This window comes from Palaemon carinicauda, chromosome 1 (genome assembly GCF_036898095.1).
Source record: "Palaemon carinicauda isolate YSFRI2023 chromosome 1, ASM3689809v2, whole genome shotgun sequence".
Classification (NCBI taxonomy): Eukaryota; Metazoa; Arthropoda; class Malacostraca; order Decapoda; family Palaemonidae; genus Palaemon; species Palaemon carinicauda.
The window spans coordinates 63,076,607-63,084,106 of record NC_090725.1 but is presented as its reverse complement, the minus strand read 5'-3'; positions in this window follow the sequence as shown (position 1 = coordinate 63,084,106).

Here is a 7,500-nt window from a genome sequence, read left to right as displayed (position 1 = left end):
TGATGTCATTGAGATATATAAACACATTAGAAGAAATTAATGGTACTACACAGACATTCTGACTACATAAAGGATAAGATAATTAAATTTCAATGAGTGAATCATTATCAATAATGGTTTTCTACCTTACTTGCATTTTTAATGGGGATTTGATGATATATTAACTTCCAAACCCTAACTTCAAATTACTTTTAGTAAAAAGATTAATGTCGTAATCAGGCCTATTCTGCGTTTTTCTCTGATTATAACTCCATCGTCGTAATCTTTTATTATATTATTAATTGAATTAACTAATTCTACTCGCATGGATGTATACTGAACTTAATTGAAATCACAGTGACCCATACCTCTGCGACCTCATACACCTTTAAAAAACACAAAAAAATATATTATATCATCCTTCTATTATAGCTTACAATGCAAAAGTAATACATGCATATTATTATATGATTTCCATGAAATTTAGTAAATAACCCAGATATTCTATTTAGAAGTACTGATTTTACAAAAGTTTTGTGATGAACTGATTGTAAAATAGTTTATTCTGGGTGGATTTTATGAGGATACAAAATTACTTATCAATAAAATTCGCTTTGAAATCTCTTCTATTTTAGGAATGTAAATAGATTATGACCCCCTATCTATATCAAGTTCACGAGGCGCTAATTTGCTCCTTTATGTGACATGGCTACGATTCTGTAAGAAACATTAAATTTGCAATATGAATTGTTATAGGAATCACGATAATCGAATGAAATATAATTGTTCATGTATTAGAGATATAATAAAATCCTCACACACACACACACACACACACACACATATATATATATATATATATATATATATATATATATATATATATATATGTATGTATATAATACATATATATATATATATATATATATATATATATATATATATATATATATATATATATATATATGAATATATATATATATATATATATATATATATATATATATATATATATATATATATATATATATGTATGTATATGTATATATATACATATATATATATATATATATATATATATATATATATATATATATATATATATATATATATATATATATATATATTTATATATATGTATATATGTAAATCTTATATATATATATATATATATATATATATATATATATATATATACAAATATATATATATATATATATATATATATATGTTAATATATAAATATACATATATATATATATATATATATATATATATATATATATATATATATATATATACATATATATAGATAGATATATACAGTATACATACATATATATTTTTGGGCTCAAGCCATGTCGTCCTGATGGAAGTTCCTATAGGGTAGCTTCCTAGGGTATATTACAACTACGGCGATATTCCCAGAGAATTTACCTTAAGGTACCAGAATTCTAACTCCTGGAGCGAGTATCCCTCGTGCAAGGGATATCGCGACATATCAGAGGACGTATTCTAGACACGTCACATGGCAATCTACATCCTGGACAGAGATTTCGTCTCGTAGGAATTGATTGGCGAGATACGAATTCGGGAAAGAAAAAGGGGAGCCGCTCCCAAGGCTTCCCTATCCCCCGATTCGTATTCGTGCCTGGCGCCAATCCTGGCGCCATCTCCATTCCTTTTTGCGTAGCTTAACAACTTGGTGTTTTTTCCTCTTTTTCTCGCAAATCTTGGATTTATTCGGCTTTTCATGGCTTCTCCGTCTTCGTTGGCCTCTGATAAGTTGAGTATAGTGTCTGTTATGTATAAATGTAGGCTCTTGGTTAAATTTTGAGTGGTTAATAGGATTAATCTTTGATACAAGAGCCGTAGCCTACCAGAGGTGTCCTGGACACTGTCGCTCGCTAGGTATAAATTAGTTAGTCAGAGCGACATTCCTGGTTGTTTTGCTTTCATAAATTTTAGCTATTTAGCATTACATAGGATTTCCTTTCGTGCTTAGTATTATTTGGCGAAGTATTCGCCATTCTGGCCTACGCTAGGCCATGTAGCCTAGTCGTTTGGTCCTAGTACTTCATGCATGATTTTGGTTTTTCCGAGTGTAATTAAAATTTTATTGAAGCTTTAGGCTATATTTTATACATTTTAGACTATGTGGAATATTTCCAAGATTGTATACGTGTGAGTTTCGGTGAATTAGGTAATCGATTCTCTTGGTGCCTAGGCTAGTTGCTTATGGAGCCTTAGTATACTTTATCATACTCCCCGGTTACTTTCTTTTCTTTGGAGAAGGTATGCAATCCCTTTCCCTCTGTTTAAGCCTTGGGCTTATCCCTAAGTGGTTTTTTCCGAATTTATTTTCGATAAAACTATACTAGGGTGTTACTGTACCTTCCTGTTCCTGTAGTTATGGTTCAAGAGGGACAGAACAACAGAGTTTTTAGTCTGAGTCTGTGTTGTCTGGCTTGGGGCTGAGTCCCCCTCGCTGACCTAACACATACAAAGGGAGCTTAGCTCCCTTAGGTCACTACCGAAGGTTTCTGTAGTTATGATTCCTTCTTTTGTGATCTACCAGACTAGTCCTGTTGCTGTTCTCGGGGGAGGATAAGTTCTTCCCTTGGGAGTAGCAACGCCTTCCTTGCTTTGGTGCTCTGGAAGCTGGCAAGTATTGCTGGCCTTTCCCCTTAGATCTCCCTTAGGCTAAGATAAGTTTCTTGGCTGCGGGTGATCTGTCACTAAAGCAAGGTTGGCAGGACCCTCTTGTCCCTTCCCCCTCTATCTCCGTAATGGCCTAGCCATTACTGTACTGTACGTCGTTCTACATCTAGACCTAGTATAGGTTAGGATGTGGAATTGACTCAGCCCCTTGCCGGCCGGCAGAGCTGGCCGGCAGGGGTTTTACTGTACTGTACGTCGTTCTACTTCTGGACCTAGTATAGGTTAGGATGTGGAATTGACTCAGCCCCTTGCCGGCCGGCAGAGCTGCTGGCCGGCAAGGGTCTTATGTTTTCGAGTGCTGCCCGGACCTCTCTTGGTCCCTCATCCATGCCTGCCGGCAGAGCCGGACGGCATTGGTCAAGGAAGCCTGAATTAGTTTCTCCCCTTCCTTATATGCACTCTTTCGGTTGCCGGGCTTGGAGGTTGTGTACACTCTTATCCCGGCTTCCATTCTATTTTTCTTCTAGTGCTGTACCTGTCCCGGCTGCCGGCCTATGAGGCCGGCTGCCGGCCTATGAGGCCGGCAGCCGGGCAGGTGTAGTCCTCTGGTTCTTTTGCTGCCGGCTGGCATCGTTCTTGTACCTTTGCCGGCCGGCTTATGTCAGTCCTTGTCTGCCGGTCACCAAGAGTGTGGCCGGCAGCTGGGTACTACCTTGTGTAGTTGCTGGCCGGCAGCCATTGCCGGCCAACACTGGCTGTTACCGGCCGGCAGTTGCTGCCGACCAGCACAGGCATTTGAACCAGAGTGCTGCCGCCCTATAGCTGTTAAGTAGTATACTTTAAAGCTAGTTGTGGTGTGTGCCGGCTGGCAAAGGCAGGCCGGCACACATCCCCCTATACTGTACTAGTATTCTTCTGTATAGCATATACAGTAAGAAGAAAACTATAGTAAGGGTTTTGGTATAGCACTGTATCTTCTAACACTATTGTGTTTTCTTGCACATCCCTTTGATGTTGCCCTCAGATAGGAAGCTGAGTTCTTCCCTGTCTATTATCCAGGATTTTAAAATCATTGCTTAGGTGTGAGCTCCACCTGTTTCCTCTGGAAACCTTGCATTGGTTACTCTAGAAGAGATAAACCATTTTGATTTTATTATCTGGAAGGCTGCAACAATGGGTTGTGAGGGAAACACAAGTGTGTGTCTTTCCTTTATGAATTGTTATGCTATACAATGCATATCCAGTGATACATAGTTCACTTGATACTCATGGAAATTTCTTCTCTTTACAGGAGGACCCTCCGAAGTGCGGAAATGTTTTCTGCAATGTCCGCAGCAAGAACCTCTGCGGACATGAGTGTTGTAGGAGACACGCAGCATGCGCTGTCTCCAAGGATGATCTCCAGTATTGGGACCCTCAGGTATGTACTGTATGCACTAACCTGATTACTGAGGCTTTTGATTCCACTAGAACGGCGGAATCAAGGGATATAGCAAGGGAAAAGCTTCGTACTTGGGTAAGGGGCTTCAAGAAGAACACCTCTGGCCCTCATCTTCCAAGTGAGAAGATGAGGGCGTATCTTTTTCCCCAGGCATCAGCTGATGCAGTGATTCCCCAGCCTCAAGAGGAGATCCCTCAAGATCAAGTCCAGGTGGACGTGGAAGTCGCAGTTGCGATGCAAGACATCCAGTTAGATGACAGGATGTCTGACCTGGACGAACGTTTGGAACAAGACCTCCTGGCAGAAGGTCAGGATGAAGTTCAAACCCCGGATGTCGTAGAGGATGAGGTCGACGAGGTGTCGGCTACTCCGGTTCAGATTCCGGAGCCTATTCCCTCAACATCGGCTGGTCTCCCAGTAGAACTGGGACAGGCCCTCTCTTCGATTGTTGGAATGATCCAACAAATGCAGAAGGAGAATCAGGAGAAGGCGGCTGCAATGGAACTACGTATGCAGTCCCTGGCAGAATCACATGGGCCCCGGAAAAGGCTCAATGTGAAAGACCTTCCCATATGCTCAGATGCTAACCCATGGAGGTATGCTGAGCACATGCCGATGACGACTGGAAAGATCGTCATCTCGGATAAGCTGGGTTCAGTTCCCCTAGAGGAGGTAGAATTCTGGCCCAGCAAGGCATCATATCCGGACTGCTATGTCCGGCTGAGAAAAGAACCAGCTTCAAGGGAGGAGACAGAGCCGAAGGAGGTCATTATTATGGACCACGCTAAGGCTCAAGCCCTACTTTCATCCTCGATGAAAGAGAGGGGCTTCTCTAACTCGAAGGTAGCTGCATTGAGCAAGAAGCTCCCTTCTTTTGTGTCCTCTCCTGATAGAGCCTTCCCCTTTTTACAGAAAGGGTTTGCGGCTGTCCTAAAGGCAGTCGAGGCCGGCAAGCCTTGCCCCTCCCTGGAGGAGTGTAAACCCTTGTCGCTGGCCCTGCCTATGGACCACAAAGACTGGAAGGATGTCCATCTGACATTCTCAGTGGGAAAGTTGGAGGCTGATATTGCCGGACGGCAATTCGGCGAGGACCTCCCCAAGCTGTCCGACTCTCTTTTACGAAGAGAGGTCGAGACAAAAGAAAGACTGGCTGCCTCAATGTCTCATCAGACTACTCTTGAGACGATGGCAAGTGACCCCAATGTCCATGAAATGTTCATGGTAGTGGCTAAGTCTCACCTAGCCACAGTGACGAAGGACCTTTATGGCTTCGTCAAGGCAAGGAGAGCTTGCAGGGAGTTCGTGTTCACCGGGGCTTCGGTGAGACACGAGCCAAGGAAGTTAATCTCCTCCAACATTTGGGGAAAAGACCTTTTCCCTACCGATGTGGTCAAAGAGGTTGTTGATAAGGCTGCCGTGGAGAATAGAAACCTTCTCCAGAAGTGGGGCCTGGCTATCAAAAGAAAATCTTCCCCGGATGAGGGTCCTCAACCAAAGAGGAAGAATATGAGGACTAGGCTACCGTCTCGGCCAGCCAAGCCTTTTAGACAGCAACAGCAACTGCAATTGCCATTGCCTTCAGTGCCCCAGATGGTGGCACAAACCCCGACTACTTTTCAGTGGGTACCCCAGGCTGTGCCAGGTCAGTCAACCACATTCACCCCAACGTTCGAAGGACAATCTTCTTCCTTTCGTGCAAAACCTAGAGGAGCAGCCAGAGGCTCGTCTAGGCGCCCCTCAAGGGGAAGGGGATTCAGAGGTGGTCGTGGTCAGGGAGGCAAGACCTCAGGACGGCAGTCCAAGTGAAACGATACCGGTAGGAGGGAGACTGATGAAATTTCGGGATCGCTGGACCTTCGATCCCTGGGCCCAAAGCCTACTCAACAATGGACTGGGCTGGAGCTGGTACAGCACTCCACCCCCGTGCCTTCGGTTTTTCCAACACTCCACCCCCGTTTTGGAGGAGTACGTTCAAGAACTGTTGGAGAAAAAGGTGATCCGAAAGGTGAAGTCCATCAAATTCCAAGGGAGGCTGTTTTGTGTTCCCAAGAAAGACTCGGAAAAGCTCAGAGTCATTCTGGACATGTCGCCACTCAACAAGTTCATAGTGAATTGCTAATTCAAGATGCTAACACTGCAACACATAAGGACCTTACTGCCCAAGAGGGCATACTCAGTCTCTATAGACTTGTCAGACGCCTATTGGCACATTCCAATCAGCCGTCGACTCTCCCCCTACCTAGGGTTCAGGCTACAACGGAGACTATACGCCTTCAGAGCCATGCCATTCGGGCTAAACATAGCCCCAAGGATTTTCACGAAGCTTGCGAGCGCAGCTCTCAAACAATTACGCCTAAAGGGAATTCAGGTAGTAGCCTACCTGGACGACTGGCTGGTGTGGGCAGCATCCGAGACCGAATGCTTGCAAGCTTCCAGTCAGGTGATCCAGTTCCTAGAGTACCTAGGCTTCAAGATCAACAGAAAAAAGTCTCGACTTTCTCCATCCCAAAAGTTCCAGTGGCTGGGAATCCACTGGGACCTTTTGTCACACAGTTTCTCCATCCCGACGAAGAAAAGGAAGGAGATAGCGGGTTCTGTCAAGAGACTTCTAGATTCCGAAAGGATATCAAGACGCGAACAGAAGAGGGTACTAGGCTCTCTCCAGTTTGCTTCAGTGACAGACCCAGTGCTAAGAGCACAGCTAAAGGATGCAACCGGAGTTTGGAGAAGGTATGCATCAAACGCGCGAAGAGATCTGAGAAGACCAGTGCCGCCTCGGCTACGTACTCTTCTCAGACCTTGGTCCCAAGCCAGACATCTAAAGAAGTCGGTTCTTCTTCAGCCACCTCCCCCGTCGATGACGATTCACTCAGACGCCTCAAAGGAGGGATGGGGAGGTCACTCTCATCGGAAAAAAGTCCAGGGGACTTGGTCCAAGCTATTCAGGACCTTTCATATAAACTTTCTAGAAGCTATGGCAGTGCTCCTTACCTTAAAGAAAGTCTCCCCGCGTCACTCGATCCACATAAGATTGGTGATGGACAGCGAGGTGGTTGTGAGATGCTTGAATCGACAAGGGTCGAGGTCACCACCTCTCAACCAAGTGATGTTAGCCATTTTCCGATTGGCGGAAAAGAAGAAGTGGTACCTGTCGGCAGTTCACCTTCAAGGAGTCCGCAATGTGACAGCGGACGCTCTATCCAGGTTCACACCGATAGAGTCGGAATGGTCCTTAGACGCAGGATCATTCTCCTTCATTCTGAATCAAGTCCCAGAACTGCAGATAGACCTCTTTGCGATGAAAGACAACAAGAAGTTGCCCCTGTACGTGTCCCCGTACGAGGACCCCTTAGCGGAAGCAGTGGACGCAATGTCCCTCGACTGGAACAGATGGTCCAGGATTTATCTGTTCCCTCCTC